The sequence below is a fragment of the Pararge aegeria genome, chromosome 2 (genome assembly GCF_905163445.1).
Source record: "Pararge aegeria chromosome 2, ilParAegt1.1, whole genome shotgun sequence".
Classification (NCBI taxonomy): domain Eukaryota; kingdom Metazoa; phylum Arthropoda; class Insecta; order Lepidoptera; family Nymphalidae; genus Pararge; species Pararge aegeria.
In genome coordinates, this window is record NC_053181.1 from 10,317,529 (window position 1) to 10,328,772 (window position 11,244).

Here is an 11,244-nt window from a genome sequence, read left to right on the forward strand (position 1 = left end):
TTCCCCACGAGTGAATATATTAACCATATCAATAAATTTTAATTAGGAATCATCATCTTTAGGTGCTATCTTCATATTGAAGTTCGGAGGTCAGCCGGTGGAAAATCGAACGATGCTGCCATCTTCTTCAATACCGAATAGGTATGTCCGGTCCACTCTTTTATATCGTCGAACCACTTCTTCCTCGGTCTCCCAGGTGCTCTTTTCCCGGTAATTTTCCCTTCAAGGATTTCTCCAGGCGTGAATATATTAAACATACTAATAGATTTCACTGTATTACTTAATTAGGAATAAAACAACGTTTTACAGAAGTATTAGTAGTTACACTGTAAAAGTTTCGTGAATGACAATAGATCGGAGGAAATAAACCCACATCCACCCATCCGTGAGTTGTAATTGAGTTCAGTCTGCACTCTTATTAATTTACGTTGCGATACAGGAAATACGTCCGGAAAACTCGCGTCGACAGTTTCACCCTGCGCGAATGCATCGGTGGAACAAAGGCGACGAGGAACACAGAAAACTAAGAGTGCTTTTTATTTTATTTTCATGTTTCATAAAATCACCCTCAGAGTATTAGCGTCTACACGCTACGGCACAGCCATAGCAGTTTTAGAGAATTTACTACCCATGAAGTTTGATGGACTTTAATAAATAATATCAACATAGTCATCTACATATTCTTTTTGCCGTCAAGTACCGCTGCTGTGTTCCGATCTGAAGGGCGTGGTTGCCGGTGTAATTACAGGCTTAACATTTACGACTCAGGTTGACTCAGGACGTGTTCTTTGCATACCCTGCGAAGTGTTACTCTGTTAATAGGCGATAGTTGTCAACTTTCCATCAGGTGGGGCATCTGCTTGTTTTGTCAATTATAACTGTAAAAAAGTGGAATATAATAAAAATCTAAAACTAAGAATAACATCGTTATGACGACTTCCCTAGGAAATTAAGTAGGTGGTCCAGGGCGATTTAGGAATTTATAATTTCAGAATTTTCTCTGGTCTGAGGCTTTGGCCGTGGCTAGTTAAAACTCTACCGACAAAGACGTGTCGCTAAGCGATTTAGTGCTCCGCTGCGAAGTTGCGTCGAAACCGATTAGGGGTATGACTATCATACTCTGTAATAGGTAAGCCCGCTGCCATTTTAGACTACATCATCATGTACCACCAGGTGAGATTGCAGTCAAGGGCTAGCTTGTCGTGGAATAAAAAAAAAGGCCACGCCCTTCAGCGCAACCTGGAGTTCTTAGGCGGCAGTACTTTACCGGATGAGCTCTGTCACAAAGAGCTCGACCACTAATAAAACAGATAAATTTAAGGAGTAAACCGGTGGGTAAGAGTTTTACCGTTTCTTCGCCTCTTTACAGTAGGCCTTTGCCTATCACTAGAGCATTAATTAGGATGGTTAAAGAACAAATTTGGATAATTACTATAAAATTACTACGGATACTTCCAGATTTCTACCCGGATAAATATTACCTACTACCTATTTCATGCCTGCCTTAAATAACGTGAATTAATAAAACGATTAATCCGTATTATTTGTAAAAATCAAAATAGTTAGTAATATCAATGATATCCAGATATTAAATAAGCTGGATATTCGATCAATTTTGATATCCTGCATGCCCTAGCTCCGATACAGGATAATATATCTGGAAGTGTAGTCTATATATATGTGGTGTATATATGTGTTTGAACATCAAATGCGATAGAGTCATATAATTTCTTTTTTGTCCCTTTCTGTGGTCGCAGTGCAATCTCAGATTGTCCAGATCGACTAATTGAACGCTAAAACAACGGTTTCCTGTAATGGTGCCTCGCATAGTAGAGAATAAAAAAGAAAGAATTCGCATGGTTAGGGGAAGATGGGGTCCGAGGGCCCTTTTAAGGATTTCATACAAAAAAAACATTTGCAATTGCAAAATCTTGGAACTTATACTATGAAAATAATAATCAGTTTTCTCTTTTTTAAAAATTAAGTAATCACAAGAAAACACATAATTATCCTACTACTGAAAAAGTTTGAGGTGATTTGATGATTTTGTTATGTTTATTATATTAAATCAAAGCTTTTTTATTAATTGCTTATAGAGCGACTTTATTATGATAGAGCGACCTTAAGGGGTTTTTTCCATAGATAACACAAAAATATATTGTCTTCCATATCTCCACTACAAGGTAAATTGACGGAAAGCGCTGGTGATCCCTCGCGCTGAATAAGGTAATACATATTTCATGAACCTTCACATAAACACTTCATCTATATATTTACACGGCGCCGTAAAGTTTCTTGCGATGTATCACAAAAATAAACCTGTATATTTCACCCGTTGAGAGAGATAGTGCGTTCTTTTACTTCCTAGCGTTTTCCAGGATAACTTTAGTTCTGAGATTTTGCTACATTTGCAGATAAATATATGAGGGAGTTTTCATGTCGGGACCGCCGTTCGATTTCGGTTTGTTTAGTTTATTTTTTGCTGCATATTTGGTTGAGATGTTAACATTGTTCGAGCTATTTTTTTCCAATCCAAGCCCAATAAACTTATCTGCAGTAACCAGACAAATAGCACAACCATATACTTAATAATATTTTTTTTTTATTTTATGTTATTTGAGTGAAACGAATAACATAAAAACTACTAAGTAATTCAGGTTATTAGCGCGGCGAGACCGAATTATTTATATCATTATTGAAAGATAGTATTTATTGCACATAAGCTATAAATAGTATTATAAAGAGGAAAGATTTCATAACATGAATAAAGTACTCATTGTTACCTACAAAAAAGTCTGCGAGGGAATATTTTAGAAAATAAAAGCTGCTAATGCGACTTAATATTAACTCATAGTGAGCAGCTTTTGTGTTCTTAAATTTTATTAGGTAGCCGGTAGAAATAAAAGTGGGCTACATTAGTATCGCAATATTCTATCTTATTCAAATATATCTTTATATATATATATATTTCTTGTGTGCGTGTGTATGTCACTGAACTCCTCCTAAACGGCTGGACCGATTTGAATTAATTTTTCGGTATGCGTGCCACCCAACACCCTGGATGGTTTAGATTCACAAATCAGCCCGAGAGATGGCGCTGGGGTCAGCTAGTATTATATATTCAAACAGACATTTCATTAAGAAGGTATCGCGAGTTTCAAAAATTTAAGCGAACACCTAAGCAAAAAGTAGTTTATTATAATACTTTTTTATATCTATAGATATATATTTAAATATTATATATATAATATATATATTTCAAACTTAAATTGCTGCACCAGCCCGTTCCTACGTCTTTCCTAACGTCATAAATAAAATATGGCGTTTACAAAAACTTGACATAAAATATGAGCGAAGGCAAACGCAAAAAAGTCTTATCGCTCTAAGCGATCTCCTAAATAAATATAAGAATCGATTAATTAAAAATTAGATGCAAAAGTGTATTTAGGACACCAATTCCCAAACTCCAATTCGAATCAGCTAACAGAGTTACAATTGGTCCTCGTATCTGATTCAAATCAAACACGGCTTTGTTCAGCTTCCATCGAGACCTATTTACGACCCTTATCAATAGATAAGGGCGCAATAGTACCCTGTTTTGTTACTGTAATAAAGAATATAGCTAACTGAGTGAACCCTGCCTGTTGTCAAGTTGATAACCGTCTGAATGCCAACATTTGTTATATATTCATTTATATCGTATTTTATGTCTAAGAATTTGAAATTAATCTTATATGGTGTATAGCAGCAATTATATGAATTTATACTGATATTATGAACCACCAATCATAGCGGATTTTTGTTTTATAATATTACCAGCGTGGTACAGATTAGCCAGCGTGGAGGACTACGGGTCTCAACCCTTCTCATTTTGGGAGAAGACCCGTAGTGGGCCGGTAATGGGTTGATATGATGATGATGATGATATTATAAATGTGAAAGTTTAAATGAAAATTTGTAACCCAATCACATCAGATGTGGATGAAATGGACTATTGTGTATATATATATATATATATATGTATATATATATATATATATATATATATATATATAGCACAAAGGCTACATTTTATCTCGGATAATGTAGGGTATCCGTGGAATAGATTTGTTGTTATTTTTTACAACAGAAAAGATCGACATGCTCTTTTTCCATTTTTTTAAATATACATAAATATACTACGACAATAAACACATCGCCCTCTAGCCCCGATATTGGCAGTTCAAGGGTCACAAAATAACAAAGGCGTACATATAACATTTTCCGAACCATCGAAGTCGCATGCAACAACTCAGTCAACATTACTAGTTAGTCGATGATAACATTAAAAAATTTAAAACATTTTTAGACTTTTTTTATTTAATTTTGTATCGATTTGTGATTTCTTTTTATACGCTTTAAATGCAGATTTCTTTCAGGATACCTACTTGATCAGATTAAGGCCTTTTTAAGTTTATTTTTGAAGAGCCTCGCCAAATTAATTATACAGTAAGTACCCACTGTCATTGCAAATTCGGTCTAAAATACAACTGAAACATCAACAAATATCTGTAATAATCTGTATTTCAAAAAAGGAAGGTATAGGTTTACATAAAAAATTGAATCCGTACTGCAGATCTGAGTTCAATTTTTCATTTCGTTACGGGCAAATGAAAGCCTGGCATCGTTCTGGACGCAGACCACCTGACTGACGAGCTTTTACTCTTTTAACGTTTTTATTAATACTTCAATTCAAACGGAAAAATGTTTCCATACACCAATGAAAGACTGTTTTTTTGCGTGACTTTTATTTTTAAAACAAGTACGATAGAGAGCACTCCACGACTGACGAATACGGTTATTCCGGTGTCTTTAGTTATCCATACCTTGAAAATATAACGACTTTGGTAGGTTTAATGCATTAAACAAAAGAGTTTTATTTTTTTACCTATTTTTTGGAGGGCAATGTTACCTTATAAAAATTCTGATAAGTAAATTGGCCCTAGTCAAACTTTTACTGTACTATCCACCGCGTCACATTTTTGCCATCAGAAGGAAACGAATAGCATCCCTGGTGAAAAGAACGTGGATAAGCAATCACGGCATTCTAAAGGAATTCATAGATAGAGACGTCCCTCAAATTTACAAGCTCTATATGAAACTAGTTACATGTACTAGTTTGTTATATAGCTTGTAAATTGGAGGGCCGTATCTATCTATTAATGCCTTCAGAATGCCGTGACTGCTTATCCACGTTCTTTTCACCAAGGATGCTATTCGTTACCTTCTGATGGCAAAAATGTGAAGCGGTGGATAGTACCTGGAGGCAGAATTTCTAATTCGTAAATATTTAGTATATTTAATAATAATATATTATGTTTTTTCTTTTATTTAGTTTTTGGCTATTACTGTACTTTAATTATTCTGTTCTATAATAGTGTAGAAAACCTAATTGGGTCATAGTTACCAAATAAATAATTATTATTATATCGCCGACTCGTTTCTGGTATCCTAAGGTTCATAACGTGATGCAGCATATTAACTTTAATATAATAATGCATAGCCTAAAGATCTTAATCGTGAATAAACCAGACTTTATTGCATTTGCGTTCTATTTTAAAAATAATCAGTCATAAATACGTAGTACCAGAAGCTCGGGAACTAGAGTTTAACAAAGTTACGGGCTCGCAGAGTTGAAGCAACCGTCTACGTTAGTTAATAGTTAGGCAAGTTAGTTAGAATTTTGGACTCGATGTAGTTACCTAACGAATGCTAAATTCTGGAGTTGATTTTTAGTTGCTTGTTTACCGGTTTTAGATTTAGTCGTATAGGTATACCTATATATATTTAGATAGGTATTGCGATATAGTGCGGGTTGAAATTACTTTGGCATGAGCCTAAAAATGTATTAGCACCGAACTGATCTTAACGAAAGTTAATATTTCAGATAGGCTTAAAGACGGGCGGGGATAGGTACTTTTATCAAGAAAACTGGATTCGCGAAATTTTAAAGCTAACCTTTATTCATCAATTTTCCAATACCAAGTGGTAGTTATAACCAAGTAATCCGATATTCACGAAATTATAGTTAGGCATCCTGGAAACAAAGAGAAGACACTTTTTCGACTGATAAAACGAGCGGTCTCCAAAAAACAAGGATAGCTAGTTTAATATATGCCTAGATTGGTTAGCATTTTAGCTGCATTGCCTATTAATAAGATTTCCACTGCTAGGCATATAGGCCTCCATAGGACAGAGGAATTAAGAACTCAGACACTTAAGGCTGCTTCAACGAGCAGATTTAGAAATTATCACCACGTTAACAAGGTATTACGCTTAAAGCTTCTCTGCGAGGCATGGTGGTGGCTAACGACAACTTCCTACCTCCGGGCTGAAACTGAGAATTTCTTAACCCAATCATCTTTATATATCATCTTTAATAGCCTATAACAGATCACAACTGTACAAAAGGCCTCTCTCGGAAGGGTTTGCCCATAATCACCACGCTGGGCAAGACAGAGTGGTGATCGCAGTGGCTGGCAGTAGTAGCACAGACGATGCTGGTTGCCGTTCTGCGTTATATTCCCTTACGACTCGTACGACTCCCGAGGGAAGATGTATGGCGATAGCTGTATTCTGATCTGCCGTCACCACACATCCTTAACCCAATAGATACTCAAAAAGTTTCATCCTGGAATCAAAGCCAGACCTCTTGATCCGTAGTCAAATATGCTAACCACCAGCCAGTTAGCTTCAACGTAGCGAGATGGTAATTCCCTTTTGCAATGTAAGAACAAAAACAACAACGTCCCGGCGTTCGTCAAAAAAGTCACTATGTGCAGTACGGCAGTCCTAGCTGCCTGACCTAGCGCAATAAACTTGAATTAATTGCAAAAAGGTTTGCATGCAACTTTACCCTTTGACTATAGATTATAGATATAGATTTCAGGGTTTTTCTTAACAGTAAGTGTTTTTCCTTCCTCCGTATCCGCGCGCATTCTTATCTTTTCGAAACTATGCGCATTAGCCATTAAGCAATTAAATATCACTTCATTTAATGATGAAAGGAAACTGCATGCTTTAGAGTACACTTTAACCTTAATGTCCACGTGTGAAGTCTACCGATTAACACTTTGCCAGCGTGGTGAACTACGGCCGAATGGGATGCCGGCAATGGGATGGACTTTTTCTCTTTAAATTATTGGGAGATATTTCGATCATGTTATTTGATAGTTTATTGGAAAAATATCTTAGAATGGAGGTTTTTTTAAAAACATCTAATAGTTTTGAGCGTACACTACCGTCAAAATTCACCTGTAGAGCAATCCAGTACAGCTCTATTTTCAACAGATAAAAGGCAAGTTTAATCTGTGTAATAAGGCACATTCATATCATCAGAACTAAAAACGTTTGAAGCATCCGCCGTTTAATCAAGCATACTGTATGATACGAAAGAAGGATTAGTTCCTAGTAGCCGTACTTTCAGTTGACATTTAAACCTTGTTTGTCTATAAACAGCTAATGGCGGGCTCATATACGAATATTATAAAACACGTCTACGTGACATTACTTCTCGTTTTCAATGTAGCTCCACTGTTGGGCAAAGGTATCAATCACACTTTACGCTCTTGTTTCGTTTATAAAGTCAACTCTACTTACCAGCAATGTGCTTTCATTTTCTGGGTCGTCATTCAGTACCTTGTGATTAGGAGCTCCATCTTCCATCTAACCTACATGTAGCTACGTGTCCCGTCCATTGCCACTGTAGTTTACTCCTCTTGAGTCCACTAATCCTTAAATATATATCTATTTATTTATTTTCACATATCAGATTCACATGAAGCTACCAAGATTTAGAGGTATAAGTCATGACTGGTAACACGCACTGCGAGAAGTCTCAGTTCTTCAACCTTCAGTTTTTACACTGTTGACATCGTGGGAAATGGTGGGTGTAGTTTTACAAATGTTCCCGGCTTAATTGATACGGTATATTTGCTGTATGAACTGAATTATTTTGAATCGTTTTGGTTCTTGTAAGATAGATTTCCGTTTCCGTCTTCAAGAGTACACGAAACCCAATTAGAGTTCCCGAATAGACGAGGGAATTGGTAGTTCCTAGGTAAATATCCTACTGAAGATGCTCCATTCTTTCGCCAGTTCACTTTACCTCAATTTCCCCCGTCTCAACAAAGACGGATAGTTCAAGTAACAACTTGAACTTTAAGTCGAGATAAGTCTCAAAGTGGTTGCATCTAACAGGCTAAAGTCTAGTAGCTTGTTGTACGTATTTAGGAGTTTTCCAACTTCAGTAGCACCGTCTGTTTCTGTGTGTAGTGTGTTCTGATTATGCTTTCCTTGACCATGATATGTATATAATTTAATATTTTCTCTAATTCCAAAACTACGAAATACATTCAGTTATGCCGAAATAATCGTGCCTTTTTATTCGTTATATAAAGGGACGGTAGCGTCATCTAGTAGAAAATATAACAGTTACGTTCTACGAGTACTTACTCAAAGGTCCACATTACAATTTCGGCATCGGCGGTATGAGAGCACCAAAGCAAGTTGACAAAACACTTAGGCGGCGATTGTAGGGGAGATGCCGGTTCAAATCTTAAAAGGTTCTGGAATTTTTATTTTAATTTAGACTAAAATAGAATAAATACAAAATTCCGATTTGTGAGAATTTGCGATAGCTTCAACCCTATCAAAAATTCTATGATAATCGTCAGTATGCCGAGAATGCCCTCATCAGTGTGCCTTGGCAAAGCGCAGGCTTTTGTTGGCGTAGTTTGTTAATATCAATTCGAGTGAATCGTAGTTTCAGACTTCTTACAGCAAATTAAAACGCCCCCACCGGATATCGGCGAACTCAACAAATGTTTGGTCTAGACACGCCACGATGCTTGCCTGATCAACAAGATTACATTTACATCTTACTCTTATTAGCAAGAAATGTAGTAGATAGGTATTATACTTAATTGTGTGTCTGTCTGTCTCGGTCGTACTGATGCAGTGATCACATAAGGGTATTTTTCAGTGTAAACCAACAGTTTACAACAGCGTTAGCAACAAACTGCCTTTTTTTTCTTTTTTTAAGGTAATTTGTTAAGGACTATCAATACGCTGATAGTTGCATCCTCATCATATAAACCCATTACCGGTCCACTACAGGGCACGGGTCAACTCCCACAATGAGAAGGGGTTAAGGTCGTAGTCCACCACGCTGGCCCCGTGCAGATTGGTGGACTCCACATACCTTTGAGAACATTATGTAGAACTCTCAGGCATGCAGGTTTCCTCACGATTTTTTCCTTCACCGTTGAAGCAGGTTATATTTCAATTACTTAAAACGCACATAACTTAGAAAAGTTAGAGGTGTTATCACCGCTTCGCAAACAGTACATTATATAACAACAATTTACATTAACTAACCCAATCTCTTTATGCGTCGCTTTCTTCCCTCCCCTGTTACTTGAGCTTTAAATTGAGATAAGTCTGTCAAGTGGCTGCGACTAACAGGCTTAGTTGTGTTCCCGAGTTTCTCGACAATATCGCTGTCTGTTTTGATATTAAATGTTTATGTGATATGAACAATCTTTTGTAACAATACCCCGGTTGTGAAACTGTAATGCAAGTGCATTATAGAGTGAACACAAGCAATTTTCTGTGTCTGGCGGAAAGCTGTATAGAATCGTTATAACTGAGAGCATTTGTTGTAGGAATTCTCGAACGGAATAGTCACATTTGATAGAATTTATTCCAGGCTAGTGAATATGCATAAGTTATGTGGCACTTTCCTTGTAGTTATTTTCAATAGAATCTCGCATATTTGGGAATAAAATTCGAAGTGGAAATTGCTTCTAGCATTATCGTTAGTCATTCTCACTCTGTAGGTCTAGCATGTGCACCACCAGATAATTGTATCTATCCATTAGCTCATGTTATCTTATAGAAATAGTACGAAAAATTTTTGACATCATTATACCATGGCACGCATTTTAGATTGGATTATGTAGTGTCAGTAGATCTAAATAAAAGTATCTATAAATTATATTGTATCTCGCACTAATATTATTTTATTTTGCTAACGAAAGATATGCCCTTTATAAGTGAGATGACATTACCTCTTGTTATTGTTAGTTATGATATATTTTTTTGAACTGTGGTTCAACTTAACTGGTGTCCACAGAAATCATCTAAGTCAATATAATCAGCCTTCATACCAGCCTCATAATGTCATGCGTGACATGATTTTTTGTAACATTTCATGGCCAACTAAATGGCCCACCTGATGGTAAGTGGTCCTTCTAACCGAAACACAAAGATGCTGATTGAAGGCACAAATAAATATTGCAGCAGGTGCTTCAGAGCATCAAACAGCGCTGTTTACTATTGCGTTGTATCTCAATGCTAGTGTCAAAAATAATATTCTGTGTCGAACACTATTACTAATTTTGTGGTTAGTTATTTGTTATAAATGTGTTAGGTTTATACCTCTAGAGACAATAACATCTCAATGATTGCAATACTCTGAAAAATGTAATCTTAACCGTAATGCATATTTTTACCCCGAGGGTAAATCTCGCCAAAGCGATTAATCTCTCTTAATGTGAAAATGTAGTGGCGGTACTTGCATATAATTCTTACGCTCCGCAACATTTTACGAAAGGTTTCCGGTGCATTCGCGTTGCAAAATATTTCTTATATGTAAGCACTTAAAGTTCACATTTATATACTGCAAGTGTAAATGCTTCGGTGTGTACAAGACGTGGTTTAAACTTAAGAAATAATTACCACAGTTTTAAAGGGCTTGCAAGTATTGTGAATAGTGAAAAAAATGTAGCGCTATGCACAAAGAACTACAATGCCTCCAACAGAAACAAATAACAGTTTTAATAGAAATAAATTAAATTCCTTAGTATCAAATAACTTACAAGTGTATTTCGCAGCATAATTATGATAAGCCGAGGCTTTGCGACTCCTATTGCAACTATTGCAATTTGCAAAAGAGCGGATTATTGAAAAACATACCTAGAAAGATTTTCGCATTCCTTCCAAAATCGTACTAGTTAATACAATAGGTTAGAACATCAATATTCTTGCGAAGCCGATTGATGTTTTATTAGACAATTTATACCTATTTAATTAAAAAAAAAAAAACTGTTGAACGACTGTCTTAAGCCCGAAGAAAATCATATAATCAGATCAAAGATTAAATGTAAGTAAATATTAAAGTAGATTAAAGAACAAAGATTAAAG